Source organism: Aquarana catesbeiana, linkage group LG02 (genome assembly GCF_042186555.1).
Source record: "Aquarana catesbeiana isolate 2022-GZ linkage group LG02, ASM4218655v1, whole genome shotgun sequence".
Lineage (NCBI taxonomy): Eukaryota > Metazoa > Chordata > Amphibia > Anura > Ranidae > Aquarana > Aquarana catesbeiana.
Genome location: NC_133325.1, coordinates 71,753,212 through 71,770,241, shown reverse-complemented (window position 1 = coordinate 71,770,241; position 17,030 = coordinate 71,753,212). Strand labels below are relative to the sequence as shown.

General features: G+C 44.3%; 1 pseudogene; it reads left to right on the top strand.

Annotated features, from left to right (window-relative positions):
- Positions 1–598: 598 nt before the first annotated feature.
- LOC141126961 (phosphatidylinositol-3,5-bisphosphate 3-phosphatase MTMR2-like) overlaps positions 599–17,030 on the top strand; it is a 72,596-nt pseudogene continuing 56,164 nt past the window's right edge.

Below are 17,030 nucleotides of genomic sequence, written 5' to 3'. Positions count from 1 at the left end.
CTCTCTGCATCCCCAATAATCTGCACCCCTATTACCCAACCTTTCTGCACCCCCAATACCCCAGCACTCTGTACCCCCATACCCAACTCTCTGCATCCCCTATACCCTAAAACTCTGCAACCATCATACCCTAACTCTCTGCACCCCCAATACAACACTTTGCACACCCCACACCTCCTATTACACATCACTCCCAGAATTCCCCAATATGCTCTCTCTGTAGCCATCTGTATTACATCTCACCCTGTGTCCCTCCACCCTTACCCTGCACACCCCACACTGCACCCTCATTACAGCTCACTCTGCATCCCCAATACCCCCACCACACTTCATCCTCCCTGACATAAAGCGCCCCCTGCTGGTCACATCCGGGCTGTTCCCATTTCCAGGATTTGGGAGAAAACTTCAGAAACCAAAGCGGAGTGGTCACATGACCTAGTAAGAGCAATCCGTAGAAAAGTGTGATTTGTGACCAATGGAAATGCTGGAGCGCCCGGCGGGGTGTGGTTAGGAATACGTTGGAGAGGTGAACATGACTGTAATACAGGTGAAAACCTCAGTCCCTCCCCCTCCTCCTCCCAGATACTACAACGGCGTGCACGCGCTCCGGCGCATCTCCGTGCGTTGCCGCGCGCACCCTACATTGAATCACTTGTGTGTGTGTGAGCGCGCGGGGGGGCGAGTTCTCGCGAGAAGTGTCGGAGGATTCCGGGAGAGGTGAGGAGGAAGCGTGGGGGGGTGGGGTGTCAGAACTACTCGGGTCCCTCTTATAGAACTTGTCCATGACGTCACTGATCACAGACACCACTCAGGGCTGGCAGCATTGCTGGGACTTGTAGTGCAGTAGGAGGTGACAGGTGCAGTGTGTGGGGGCGGAATAAACTGTATGGAGAGACAAACACTTGTATTTTGTAGATTCGGATGGAGTATTTAAGGGTTAAAGTTCCTGCCGGGGTGTTCTGTACTGTCTGTATACCATAGAGGGGTTTCCCTTCACTTCCTGTCCCAGGGACACCACAGGAAGTCCCCCAGAGTGTGGGGGGAGGGGGTCCCCTCTTACACTGGTGGTGTCCCCATTGGAAGTGTTCTCACTCTCATGACAACGTTAACCACGCCTATTTTTCAAACTTGTTCACAAGGTAAAATCTTTTTTTTTTCATAGAAAATTATTAGAACCCCAAACATTTTATATATATATATATTTTTTTTTTTTCAGACACCCTAGGACAGTGCTGATGAACCTTGGCACCCCAGATGCTTTTGAACTACATTACCCATGATGCTCAACTACACTGCAGAGTGCATGAGCATGATGGGAAACGTAGTTCCAAAACATCTGGCGGTCGTTGTAATACTTTATGTCACACCGTATTCGCGCAGTGATCTCACAAGCGCAATTTACAAAAAAAATGCACTTTTTTTTTTTTTTTTTTCTTAAATTAACCACCTCCCGTCCGCGCTATAGCCGAAAGACGGCTGCAGCGCGGACCTACTTTGTCAGTAGGACGTCCATAGACGTTCTCCCGTGCTCGAGCAGGCCTGCGCGCCCCGCTCTGTGATCAGCGAGTCTATGAGACTCGGCTGATCGCAGATCGGAGTAAGTGGTCGATACCTTACCACCTGATCAGCGGATCATGTGATGTAAACAGAGCCGATAATCGATTATTTTTTCTCCTCACGCGAGAAAAAAAAAAAAAAAGCCGATCACCGGCGGCTGTGAGAGGGACATCAGTCCTGATCATGGAGAGCCTCTGCAGAGGTTTCTGTGCCCACCAGTGCTGCCTACCAGTGCCCACTAACGCCACCCATCAGTGTCCACAGTGCCACCTATAAATGTCACCCATCAGTGTCACTCATCAGTGCCCCTCAGTATCGCCTTATCTGTGCCCATCAGTGTCGCCTTATCGCTGCCCATCAGTGTCGCCTTATCGCTGCCCATCAGTGTCGCCTTATCGCTGCCCATCAGTGTCGCCTTATCGCTGCCCATCAGTGTCGCCTTATCTGTGCCCATCAGTGTCGACTTATTTGTGCCCATCAGTGTCGCCTTATCTGTGCCCATCAGTGTCGCCTTATCTGTGCCCATCAGTGTCGCCTTATTTGTGCCCATCAGTGTCGCCTTATCTGTGCCCATCAGTGTCGCCTTATCTGTGCCCATCAGTGTCGCCTTATCTGTGCCCATCAGTGTCGCCTTATCTGTGCCCATCAGTGTCGCCTTATCTGTGCCCATCAGTGTCGCCTTATCTGTGCCCATCAGTGTCGCCTTATCTGTGCCCATCAGTGTCGCCTTATCTGTGCCCATCAGTGTCGCCTTATCTGTGCCCATCAGTGTCGCCTTATCTGTGCCCATCAGTGTCGCCTTATCTGTGCCCATCAGTGTCGCCTTATCGCTGCCCATCAGTGTCGCCTTATCGCTGCCCATCAGTGTCGCCTTATCGCTGCCCATCAGTGTCGCCTTATCTGTGCCCATCAGTGTCGCCTTATCTGTGCCCATCAGTGTCGCCTTATCTGTGCCCATCAGTGTCGCCTTATCGCTGCCCATCAGTGTCGCCTTATCGCTGCCCATCAGTGTCGCCTTATCGCTGCCCATCAGTGTCGCCTTATCTGTGCCCATCAGTGTCGCCTTATCTGTGCCCATCAGTGTCGCCTTATCTGTGCCCATCAGTGTCGCCTTATCTGTGCCCATCAGTGTCGCCTTATCTGTGCCCATCAGTGTCGCCTTATCTGTGCCCATCAGTGTCGCCTTATCTGTGCCCATCAGTGTCGCCTTATCTGTGCCCATCAGTGTCGCCTTTACTGTGCCCATCAGTGCAGCCTCATCAGCGAATATCAATGAAGGAGAAAAATTACCTGTTTGACAAATTTTATAACAAACTATGAAACTTTTTTTTTTTTTTTTTTTATTTCTGTTTTTTTTGTTTGTTTTGCAAAAAATAAAAACCCAAGTGGTGATTAAATACCACCAAAAGAAAGCTCCATTTGTGTGAAAAAAATGATAAAAATTTCATTCAAGTACATTGAGCATGACCGCGCAATTGTCATTCAAAGTGTAACAGCGCTGAAAGCTAAAAATTGGTCTGGGCAAGGAGGGGGGTTTAAGTGCTCAGTAAGTGGTTAAAAAATAAGGCAACAGTAAAGTTAGCCCAATTTTTTTTCTATGAAAGATAATGTTGTGAAACATTTTCTTGTGAAAGATAATTTAATAAATTGATGCCCAACATGTCACGCTTCAAAATTGCGCCCACTCGCGGATGGCGACAAACTTTGATCCTTAAAAATCTCCATAGGCGACGTTTAAAATTTTCCACAGGTTACCAGTTTTGAGTTACAGAGGAGGTCTAGTACTAGTATTATTGCACTCGCTCTAACGATCGCGTCGATACCTCACATGTGTGGTTTTCATATGCAGGCGCGACTTACGTATGCCTTCGCTGCGGGACGGGGCGCTTTAAAAAAAACATTTTTTCTTATTTATTTTTTATTTGTACACTGTCTTTTTTTAAAAAAAAAAATTTGGGTCACTTTTATTCCTATTACAAGGAATGTAAACATCCCTTGTAATAGAAATCAGCATGACAGGACCTCTTAAAGGGGAGTTCCACACAAAAATGGAACTTCCGCTTTTCGGAACCCCCCCCTCCGGTGTCACATTTGGTACCTTTCAGGGGGGAGGGGGGTGCAGATACGTGTCTAAGACAGGTATTTGCACCCACTTCCGGCATACACTCCCATGGGAGTCTATGCCTCTTCCTGTCCCTCCGCGCTGTCTGCTGGGAAACACACAGCTCCCAGGAGAGAGCGGGGACCACTTGGGACGCGCAGCGCGACTCGCGCATGCGCAGTAGGGAACCGGGAAGTGAAGCCGCAACGCTTCACTTCATGATTCCCTCACCTAGGATGGCGGCGGCAGCTGCCGAGAACCGAGCGGGTTCTCGGCGTCCCCCGCCAACATCGCTGGACCCTGGGACAGGTAAGTGGCCATGTATTAAAAGTCAGCAGCTGCAGAATTTGTAGCTGCTGGCTTTTAATATTTTTTTTTTTAGATGATGTAGGTGGACCCCCGCTTTAAATATGAGATCTGGGGGGTCAAAAAGACCTCAGATCTCATATTTACACTTAAAAGCAAAAAATAAATAAAAATTAGTTTTTTTTTTTTCCAATAAAAAAAATTTCCCCTTTGAGAGCATTGGGTAGAATTGACGTTTGACGTCGCTTCCGTCATCCAGTGTTATGGAGCGGAGTGGGGGTCATCTTTCCCTCCCTCGACTCTAAGTCTCTGAGGGGAAAGGACCCCTATCATCTCCGCCACTACCGACGGCTCCGGTAAGCGTCAGAAACCACCAGGGATGGGCGGGGCACCTGTCCCACCGCCGATAAAAGTGATCTTGTGGCGAATCCCCCGCAGAGACCACTTTTATCTGTTGACGGACCGCCCGCTGTTTAAAAATATACCGCGGTTATGGCAGCTATCAAACAGCCACCATATAATGACGGCGGGCGGTCCATAAGTGGTTAAACTAGAACTAAAGGTCAACTTTTTTTTATATATCATTTTGGATAGCATAAGGGAGGGTTCTAACCCCTGTCAGGTTTCTTTTTGCCATTTGTATCCCATTGGGGGGAGGGGATTTACATTCACTTCCTGTCCCAAAACCAAAACAGGAAGTGAGAGGAAATCCCTGCACAGTGAAGGGAATCCCTGGTTGTCACTGGAACTAGTGTCTTCAGTTACCCTTTATTGTCCCTTTCAGATAGGTGGCGTGTTCACTGCCCTTTGAAAGCAATCCAGAGGACCGCAACTGTGAGCCCAGCGTCTGGTCACGGTTACGGTTTGGCCCCATTGGTCTCATGGGGTGAGTGTGGCGCGTGGTGCCACCTGTCAAACTCTTTAGCCCGAGTTTAACCACTTCTGGTACGTCGCTGGGCCTTTGCTGGTTATCCCGGGATGATGCCTGCAGGTACCATATGTTTTTGTTTTGTTTTTTGTTTTTAGAGCCGGCGTTCTATCAGAATACCGCTACCCATCAGAAACGGCAACGGAAGTGACGTTCCGTGGCAGCCATCTTGGAACACCCCGCACTCGTCCACAGTAAGCCTACAGTCAGAAGGCGGTAAAGCAGACATCTTTTTACACCCACCGAAGACTTGCATCTCACACTTAATTTTAACCAGTAAATTCCGCTTTTTTAGTGGAATACAGTATTTGGAAGTCCGTGACACTGTTTTGATGTTGAATTTTAAGTGCCGGTTCACACAGGGCTTGCAGGTCGCCTCACCGAGGCGACCTGCACACGACTTCAGCGGCGACTTGCAAAACGACTTCTGTATAGAAGTCAATGCAAGTCGCCTGAAGTCGCCCCAAAAATACTACAGGAACCTTTTTCTAAGTCGGAGCGGCTTGCGTCGCTCCTATTAGAACGGTGCCGTAGTACAGAACGGGAGGCGACTTGTCAGGCGGCTAGGTCGCCTGACAAGTCGCCCCTGTGTAAACCGGCACTAAAAGCATCGGCAAGCCTGCTGATCTCACAGGTTTGCTGATCTGACAGAACACCGCTGCTTTTAAAATTAAACATCAAAACAGTGTCACAGACTTCCAAATACTGTATTTCACTAAATAAGCGGGATTTACTGGTAAAAATAAGTGTGAAATGCAAGTCTTCGGGGGGTGTAAAAATATGTCCGCTTGCCGCCATCTGACTGTAGGTTTACTGCGGACGAGTGTGGGGTGTACCAAGATGGCCGCGAGGGAACGTCGCTTCGGTTGCATTTTCTGATGGGTAGCGGTATTCAGATAGAACACCGGTGTTCTTTCAGATTGGCGAACACTTTAGATAATGTAACGGAAGTGACGTTCTGTCAGCTGCGCATGCGTTCCACCGCTACAAGGTTTGCTAATCTGACAGAACACCTGCAGTCAGAAGAAGGCAGCGGACATCTTACTACACCCAGCTACCGCTTGAATTTCACAGTAATTTTAGCAATAAAGTGAGCGTATATAAATAAATATAGTATAATGACATCTGTGATGCCGTTTGCATGTTTAATCTTGAAAGGCTAAAGGTTTAGCGCTGAGCAGGGAGCAAAAGAGTAGGTAAAACCCATCAGGATTTACTTCCTCTTTTAGGTTTGGTGGCTGTCACTTGGCAACTCGAAGTTTCAGCTCCCTCTATAAATTTTCTATAGGACTAAGGTCTGGAGACTGACTAGGCCACTCCATGACCTTGATGTGCTTCTTCTTGAGCCACTCCTTTGTTGCCTTGGCGGTATGTTTTAGGTCATTGTCATCCATCTTCGGTGTTCTGGCTGAAGGAAGAAGGTTCTCATGCAATGTTTTACAATACATGGCCCCGTCCATTGGTCTCTCAATGTGGCAAAGTCAGCCGGTATCTTTAGCGGAGAAACAGCCCCAAAGTATAATGTTCCCACCTCTGTGCCTGACTGTAGGGATGGTGTTCTTAGGGTCATAGTCAGCATTTTAATTCCTCCAAACAGGTGAGTCGAGTTAATACCAAAGAGTTCAATTTTGGTGTCATCTGACCACAGCACCTTCTCCCAATCCTTCTCTGAATCATTTAGATGTTCATTGGCAAACGTCAGACGGGCCTGTACATGGTCCTTCTTGAGGGGGAACGACCTTGCGGGTGCTGCAGGATTTCAATCCATGGCGGCATATTGTGTCACCAATGGCTTGTTTGGTGACTGTGGTCCCAACTGCTTTGATATCATTCACAAGCTCCTCCCGTGTAGTTCTGGGCTGATCCCTCACTTTTTTCTCATGATCCTCCTTACCCCATGAGGCGAAATCTTGCATGGAGCTCCAGACCAGGGGGGCAATTGATGGTTATTTTGTATTTCTTCAATTTGCGAATAATCGCTCCAACAGTTGTCTCCTCACCAAGCTTCTTGCTGAAGGTCTTGTAGCCCATTCCAGCCTTGTGCAGGTCTACAGTCTTCTCCCTGATGTCCTTTGACAGCTCTTTGGTCTTGCCCATGATGGTGAGGTTTGAATAGAAGAAGGAGATTCTGTCTACAGGTGTCTTTTATACACATAAGGAGCTGTTGTTAGCAGAACCTTCTTGACGAATTGACAGGACTGATCTTTGTACCACATGAGCAAATACTATAGACCAGTGATGGTGAACCTTGGCACCCCAGATGTTTTTGAACTACATTTCCCATGATGCTCAACTACACTTCAGAGTGCATGAGCATCATGGGAAATGTAGTTCCAAAACATCTGGGGTGCCAAGGTTCGCCATCACTGCTATAGACAGTCTGTGGGAGCCAGCATTATTGTTGGGCGGTAGGGGGATCAAATACTTATTTTACTCACTGGACTTCAATTTATAACATTTGTATCGTGTGTTTTTTTTTTCGGGATTTTGGTTGATATTCTGTCTCTATCATTTAAAATACACCTATGATAACAATTATAGATCCTTCATTTCTTTGTAGGTGGGCAAACTTACCAAATCTGCAGGGGGATCAAATAATTATTTCCCCCACTGTATTAACAGACCAAAAGAGGTCTTATATAATTACTGGCTTCTTGTAAGTTCATTGATCAGGTAATCAAAAGTGTTTGATGCATATATAATTATTAAAAGAAGCTGGCAACACCCTTTTTAAATATAACTTTCCAGAGCAAATGTTGTCTTGTTCAGCATCTTCTGCTTTATGTAGAACAGTGTGATCTCTATTTGGTGCAGAGAGAAGACACTAGATGAACAGAAGAAATGCTGAGTGGAGGATTACAAGAGAGGAACTGAGCTGTCCTTGTTACTTCTGGAACTGCATCACCAGGACGGTCACGGTCTCCGCAGCTGTGATGATGTCATGATCATGTGACCACACCCCACGGGGACAATCTTCTGAGCAGGCAAGCAAAGCAACACACACACTACCAAGGTATTTTATATTTCCGTATCATACAGTATGTTGTGGATAGACCACCCGCTATGAGAGAAATATTCCTTGCTGAGCTCTCCTACTGAAAATACTGGTTGCCTGGCCTTCATGCTAACCCCCTGACTTCCATATGTAAGGCGACTAACCAAAAATAAGTTTACAATTACTTTCACACTGCCAGCGCCCGGGCGTTGTCGGTAAAGTGCCTCTATTTTTAGCTAAGTTTTTAAAGAGCTTTTCGGGCCGCCAGCAGGGGGGTTTTAACCCCCGCTAGCAGCCGAAAAAGGGTTGGGCGCTTTGGCGGCACTGCCCATTGATTTCAATGGGCAGGGGCGCTTTTAGGATCGGTGTATTCACCGCTCCTACATCGCTGCAAAGAAGCTGCTTGCAGGACTTTTTTTGACATCCTGCCAGCTAGGGCTGGGAGATTTTCTTTAAAAAAAAAAAAAAAAAAATCTGCGATTTTCCTAAAAAAAAAAAAAAAAAAAAAAAAAAAAAACTCGATTCACTATTTGAATCGAGTTTGTTTTTTTTTTTGTCGACACAGCGTCTGTCCCGAGGAGCCGCGGGCAGAAGTTTTTAGGGGAGGCCGTGGCTTCGGCCTAGTCCACGGCGTCTGGCCTCGCGGACTAGGCCAAAGCCGCGGTCTCGTCTAAAAACTCCTGCCCGCAGCTCCTCGGGACCGGCGCGTTGAAAAAAAAGAAAAAAAATCGAAAAAAAACGATTTGCTTAAATTTTGAATCGATTTGACCTCTCAACTCGATTCAAGATTTAAATAGATTTTTTTCCCCCAGCCCTACTGCCAGCGCAGCGCCCCAGTGTGAAAGCACTCGGGCTTTCACACTGGGATTGCAGCTGAGGCCTTTTTCAGGCACTTTACAGGCGCTATTTTTAGCGCTAAAGCGCCTGAAAAATGCTTCCAGTGTGAAAGGGGTCTAAAGAGTAACTTTTTTTTATATAATGAGTTTTATTAAATCCTAATTCCTATCACTTTAAATAGTTTGTTTGGGCCAAGCTTATGAGAAAATTTAAAATCGCTTTTTTTTTTTTTGTGAATTCTCTTCCAGAGCTCTTCTAAGTTTTTTTTTTTTTTTTTTTTTTTTTTTAATGGTTATTTGGAGACGCAATTAGTGTTCACCTGCCCGCCACCTGCTGTTGAAATCTTGTGTTATACCATAACCATAAAATACAATGGCGTGGTAAACACTAGCCTTCTGTTCTTTACAATGGGCTGAGGGAGGTGAGGGGGGCTTTAAAACTGCAGCAATACAGAAATCCCTTTTAAAGCATATTTCCACCTCTGCAGCCAATTGTTAGAAACTCCACTTTGTTTGTTATGTGTTCTCATTCACACAGCACTACAAATGATAACTGCAAAAAATATTTCTTACCTTTTCTACTCTTTAGGCAGCTTCTGTTGTTCTGACTAACTTAAAATATGCTTATTTATAGACAGATTGGATTGAAAGTGCATTAACATACAATGTACCACCCGAGCCTTGACAACTTTAACCACTTGTTGACCGCCTTTATAGCACTTTTACTGCTACAGGGCAGCAGCTGTCTGAAAGATCACGTGTGTGTATATATACGTGATCCTACACTTCCGCCTGCAGAAAACGTGCGCTGCCGGCGGGCCACTTCTGCTGTGATAATTTACAGCAGGAACTAATCTGCGGGTCCCGGGGGCCCAATGTCCTCCAGCACCCGGCGATCATTAGGCTTACTCAGTTCTCTGTGTTCTACTATGTAAACAAGGCTTATCTCAATTCTGACATAGGGGAAGGGACGATCCTGTGTTCCTGCAAAGTAGGGAAAAGAATCGATCTCTTCCCCTAGTGAAAGCAGCACACTGTGTACACAAAAACACTGGCTAGGCGCACAGTTAACCCTAGATGTTCTACCCCTTCCCAGCCAGTGTCATTAGGACAGTGCATATTTTTAGCACTGATCACTGTATTAGTGTCACTGGTTCCCACAAAGTTTCAAAAGTGTCAGTTAGTGTCTGATAGATAGATCGACTTGGGTACAATCAGCCTGCCCATTTATGGATCGAAATTTGACCAGTCCCTGCTGAACCAGCCAAATTTCAATCCATGTATGGTTGGCTTAACACTTTTGTTAGGAAAGACACTGGAGGAGATTTACTAAACTGGAGCACTCAGAATCTGGTGCAGCTGTATATGGCAGCCAATCGGCTTCTAATGTCAGCTTTGACAATAAAACCTGAAAGCTGATTGGTTTCTATGCAGAGCTGCACCATATTTTGCACTCTCCAGTTTGGCTCGGTTCACACTAGGACGACTTGTCAGGCAACCTAGTTGCCTGACAAGTAGCGTCCCGTTCTGTACAATGTAACCGTTCTAATCGGAGCGACGCAAGAAAAAGGTTCCTGTACTTCTTTTGGGGCGACTTGAGGCGACTTGCATAGACTTCTATACAGAAGTCGTTTTGCAAGTCGCCGTGGCAGTCATGTGCAGGTCGCCTCGGTGAGGCGACCTGCAAGTCGTGCCGCCCCTGTGTGAACCGAGCCTTTTAGTTAATTTTTTTTCCCCCAGTGTGTACATCTAGTGGTATAACAAATCGTGAAGATCTGGCAGCACAGTACAGACAGGGTTAATTATGGTATACTTAACTCCCCAGCCCCCTCCTTATTACATACAAGAGGAAAGATAGGTAGGATTTTGGAGTTTTCAGAAAACAGCAATTAAAAAGGTAAGCAGCAGTTTTTAAATATTTTTTTAAAACGTTCTTATGCGAATAGGAACATGTAACCAGATATAACGTAGGTGTTATCCCAAATTGGCTACAAAGGTGGAAGTACACTTTGAAGCTTAGCTCCATAGTTGGAAACAAACCCCGGGCCCCAGTGCTGCAAAGGAATAGCACAGACATTGTGCCTCCATGATTTAAAAATATGGCAATGAATTACCTTGGGTATATTTATTCATACAGAGTATTATTTATATATATATATATATATATATATATATATTTTTTTTTTATGGGAACCTGTTACCTCTATTAATAATAGGCCTATACTCAGGAACTGTGCAGAAACTCAAAGGTTTCTGTAATAATTTTGGATTAGGTGCCATACCAACCTAGACTCATAACTGCACAAAAATAATGTGACTTTTTGAGAACCTCTGGATTTGGATAGTTCTAGGACTTTGTGATTACATTTTTTATCTCTTGCTTTCAGTAGACTGATATTGCAGATGTCTTGTCCAATCTTGTTTAATGTGGAAACAGACCCACTTGCATTTACATATCATTTCTCTTGTATTGTGCAATGTGCCCTGAAAGCATTATGCAGAATTCTGCCAGAAAAACTTGTGATTGGTGAATGACTTGGTGCTCTGTTCATGTCCCAAGGATCTGCTCCTGAATAGCTGGGTTTTTATAGGCCAGGTGCGGCCCTGCATTCAGAAGGCTCCGTTATTGTGATTTTTACCTTTCTGCGGTTTTAGGTCCCAAAATGCTTGCTGGAATGGAAGAGCTGCTCCTGTTGCCTGGAGAGGTGGTAAAAGATATGGGTAAGCAAAATACCTTTCTATTTATAAATCGGGGCATGACATATATGATGTTAAATAAAGTGCAAAATAAGTCAGTCAAAAAATGCGCAGGAATAGTACCTAAAAAGGATATGCAAAAATATTGCTTGCTGACATAAAATAAAACCTTAATGCATAATATGGATCATAAACACATCAAGTGAAAAAAAATCCTTGAAGTCACAAGACGGGTGACGAAACAGGGCGGGGCATGGTGACGTCATTGCGCACGAACAGGAAATCACTAGCTTCACAGAGCCAAGACACGGCAATATCCAAGTGACGAATAAGGGGCTCACACAGCCTGATTGTTTCAAGTGTAATGTTTTTTAAACAATTCAGCACTGTGTCAGTTTGTCTGATTTTTTATGAGCACCTTATATATGAGGAATACTGCATAACGGAACGAGTGTCCCTGGAACAGGATCCCAGCTGCCAGCCATTGGAATATATACCCCTTAAAGGGGAAGGCTTACAGTGACCTGTGGAAGGTCTGTATGTGAGGTGAGCGCATAGTTTGGATGGTGAAGAGGCACTGGAGGTGATTTGTGATAAACGCCACATGCGCAGAGGAGTTTTTTTTTATTCAATGAACTTTTGGTCACGGCTGATTTATTTATATATTATATATACCATATTTATCAGCGTATAACAGGCGCCGGCGTATAACTTGCACCCCAAATTTAAGGGGGAGGTTTAAGGAAAAAAACTTACATTTAAATGCCCATCAATGCAGCCTTGTCAGTGTCCATCTGCAGCCTTGTCCATCATTGCACCCTTGCCCAGTGTCCATCTGCAGCCTTGCCCCAGTGTCTTTGCAGCATTGCCCAGCCTCATTGCAAGCTGATTATTTAAAATTGGCGCCGATCTCCGCTGACTGTGAGCGGAGAGGAACGAGCGCAGCCGACATATACAAAGCCGAGTGTACTCGGCTAAGCTCGGCTCCTCTCGCAGTCCCGCCCCTATGATGGACATAACACAGGTCCAATGGCGGGGCTGGGGGTGACTGTGAGCGGTGCCGAGTACACTCGGCTATGTGTATATCGGTGGCGCTCCGCTTCGCTCACAATCAGCAGAGATCGGCGTATAACATGCACGATTTTCCCCGGATTTTATGTATATAATTTTTTATTTATTTTGATCACATAGACTGATATTATTAGATTTTGCTTTTATATTTGATGTTTTTTATTCACTACTGTATTTTTTCACGTTTCTATGTTTATAATCCATATTATGCATTAAGGTTTTATTCCTTGTCAGCAGGCAATATTTTTGCATATCCGATTCCCTTTTTAGGTACTATTCCTGCACATTTTTTGACTTCTAAGGTTATTTGCTTATTTTGCACTTTATTTAACACGGCATATTAGAGGGGTAGCGCTTTACCATTTACTATTTGAGTTTGTGGGAACACATCTACGTGTACAGCAGCAAACCCCAACTTTGAGTTGTTTTTTATGTATTTTTTGCACATAGTAGCGGAGGGGATCAGGCACTAAATTAGATAATATATAACGTATAAGTCCCCTTCCACGTGGTGGGGGGACCCTGCCAGGAGTCTGCCTACTCAGCAGGGAATCTGTCTGCTGATCCCTGCTGAACAAGCAGATGGCTGGTTCATGCTTATGCAGAGCAGACACAGCCCGCTCTCCTCTATAGGCGGTCAGATGTAAACAGACTGCCTGTCCATTTACACCCGACTGCCATCCGATCTGTTAGACGAATAAGGAACAGATCCCCATCCATCTGTTTTTATCGGATCAGTTCGGATGTCGGCGGGTGTAAACAAGCACATGTCCACTTACATCCGCTGCTCCATAGAGGATAATGGAGAGTCCGATTGGTCTGCCTGTGTGAAAGGGGCCGAAAGTGATTAATCCTAATGATGGGCAAATGGGAGCTTCCACTGTCACCTGTAAAGCCTGTATACATAGTAGTTACTTCTTTTGTAAAGCACCCAGCTAATTATAAAAACTAAACGCTGCTTTACAGAAACAAAATGACCCGCTATTATCGTCTCTCTATCAGTCCCATCACATTCTGTAGATAATTGGGAGGCAAGTGGTTGCTTGTGTTGTGAAGACGTCATGCTTATGCTGGCTTTACCAGCTAGTGAGACACCTTGTTTCAGCAAGAATGAACAGTCTACAAAGTTGTAGAGCTGCACGATTCTGGCTAAGATGAGAATCACAATTCTTTTGCTTAGAAAAAATAAAGATCACGATTCTCACGGCGTAACATCATCTTTCACATTATACAAAAAAATTGGGCTAACTTTCCTTTATTTTTTTTATTCATTAAAGTTTATTTTTGCTCAAAAAATTGCATTTGAAAGACCGATGAGCAAATACAATGTGACATAAAATACTGAAACAACCACCATTTTATTCTCTAAGGTCTCTGCTAAAAAATATATATATATATAATGTTTAGGGGTTCTAAGTAATTTTCTACCAAAAAATGACTTTAACTTGTAATCAACAAGTGTCAGAAAAAGGTTTAGTCTTTAAGTGGTTAAAACTTCCCTCATTTACAGACCAAAGTTCATTCCTTGGATCTAAGAACGAAATGTTACTTTGTTTATAATTATCTCCGATGTTGAGATAAACTTGGCAGGCTGCCTGGATTTTTTATTTTTTTGTTAGTTGTCAGAAGTGAGAAGAGAACTCTGCACTAGTTAGATAGAATCAGGGAAATGCTGTTTTAAGTTCAGGAGGGGGGTAGAATTGCGATTTTGATTCTCTAACGATTAATCGTGCACTTCTACAAAGTTGTGATTCTTGTCCTGCATACTTGTTGAAGATCAGTGACTCGTTGGATCATGAAGCCAGAATCAACGTGGTGGCTTACACCCAGTTTCTTTAATAGCAAGTCCACAATGGCAAACTATATACTAATGGGTGTGCTGAGACTGCTCGAGCATGCTGTGTTCAGATATATTTAAGACCGAATTCCCCAGAGATGAAATGTAACTAGAACTTACACTTCTACTATAAGAGGAATAGGATAGAATTTTAAAGAAGAATTCTAGGTATAGATATGTTCACATAGTTACATTAGACCAGCTTGGATAAGTGTAACTTTGCACATACCATATCTGTGGGATCCCTTTAAAACAGCTATTCTCAACCAGGGGTTCTATGGAATCCTAGGGTACCTCCAGAGGTTACTAGTGGTTCCTTGAACTGTGGCTGATCGATTCTTTCTGATGGTACCTGCATAATTCCAAGTCCAACTCCACTTGGCAAGAGCCAGCAGCATGACGCTAATTATATTTTTAGCTGTCTGTATGGGTGGCATTCTGATCAGCACTGTAAGGGACATTCTTTCCTCTGACCCCAATTGTTTATATTTTATCTGGGGTCCCCCAAGCCCTAAAAAGGGTAAAAAGGTCAAGGAAGTCTACTCTAAAATTGGAAAATCACTGTAGTAGGCATCACTACTCCAGTGATCTCCACTTGCCCTTGCTTCACTTCAGGGTCCTCTGCTGAGCAGCTAACCTGCTGCATTCTCAAAGCCAGAGGTCACCCGCTCAGCACAGGTGCTATTCAGAGATCACTTTGCATTTCTCAGTGAATGCAAAGTGTGCTCTGATTGGGCAAGGTATAAAAGGCAGGGCAGTGACGTCACGCTCTCTGCCTCATCCAATCAGAGGATGCTTTGCATTTACTGAGAAGTTGCAAAGCATTCTCTGAATGGCACCCATGCCCAACAGCCAACCCCTTGTGTTCCTTTTGCAAGAGAGCAGCCACTTAGCACGAGACCCAGAATCTAGTGGTAATCATTTGTAGTAGGGATGCCTACTACAGTGATTTCCAGCTTCTAGAGGGATTCCACAGGTATGGTACTGTATATGCATAATTACAAGCTGGACCAATGCAATCATTTAAACATATTGATACCTAGAATTCTTCTTTAAAAATACTTGTAGCATAATTATCAGAAGTTTGACTCTATAATATCTTCCCATACTCTCCTGTACAACTGAAATTTGACTGCAAGCAGGAGATCCTGCACTGTAGGGCAGTCAGATGCTGTTGTAAAATACTTCCAAATGAATATTGTTTTTAGGCACTGAGGGATACAAGGATAGATGTATAGAGGGAATGTAGAGTCAATATTTTTGAATATACTGAAAACGTATCGATTAATCAGTGAACGATTGTAAACAGCACACTCCACTCCCAGCGCTTATGAACCAAAATACCAAAAGGAAAATACTAGAAACTACTATAATCAAAACAAAATCGTAAACAAATATGCTGAATAAATCCAACATTAGCAGCGCTCAAATTTAAATGTAATTGAAATGGATAAATCCATCCATTTCAATATAATTGTGTAAAGTCCATCCATATAGTCACATATATTGGATTAATAAAAATCAAAGTTAAACGTCCATCCATATTATCCATGTGTGGTATACATCCTAAACGATTAGCTGTCACCACACTTCCTGAGATCTCTCCCCTATGGTAATGAACTCACTACATAATCAATAGGAATGCCCTGCGAGGCCACACCTGATGAGGGAGAAGTAGCTGGGCAAGTGATCTACAGGTAGTGGCAGAGAACAGAAACAACCTTTGACACGCCAGAGGAAGATAAAGAGGTCGGGATCTCTGAACCAAGTCATCCCCCATTCATCGAGAGTGACACTTAGATGGAAGGACCGGATCGCTATTCCTTGAATCAATGTTAACACAGGCGCATTCCTATTGTTTATCTGGTGAGTTCATTACCATGGGGGAGAGATCTCAGGAGGTGTGGTGACGGCTAATCGTTTAGGATTTATACCGCACATGGATAATATGGATGGACTTTTAACTTTGATTTTATTAATCCAATATATGTAAATATATGGATGGACTTTACACAATTATATTGAAATAGATGGATTTATGCATTTCAATTACATTTAGAGTGCTGCTAATGTTGGATTTATTTAGCATAATTGTTTATGATTTTTGGATATACATTTAAAAAAGCTTTGGAAATGCAGGGTAAAGAAACACTGAGGTTGATTTACTAAAGGCAAATATACTGTGCACTGCAAGTGCACTTGCTCCAGAACCAGTAAATTAGATAAATCTTCACTTTGCAAAGAATACTCAATCACATGCAAGGGGGGAAAAAAAAAACAAAACAGCGTTTTTGTTTGCACATGATTGGATTATGGAAATCAGCAGAGCATCCCTCCTAAATCTAGATATAGAGCAACTACAATTGCAGTGCACAGTATCTCAACCTCATTGTCCGTTGTCCTAAATGGGTAAAGCGACATCGTCTGTGTTAAGCTCCTGGCGCCGGCGCCTCCCGGGGTGTCCTGCCGAAAAAGGTCCCCGGCGGATAATGCCCCCCCTGTACTGCGCAGACGCAGCACTTGTGCAGTACGGACCACAATGGAACCGCCGAAAAAAGCCGAAGATGAACAGCTGTGAGTCAGCTGTGCACGGCTCCTGCGCAATGACGACGACATTGTGCCAGACGATGCCGCACGCTCCCGATGCTCGTGCTACTCTGCAAGGGGTGGGTGTATTACTGTTATATCATGTAAGGGGCGGA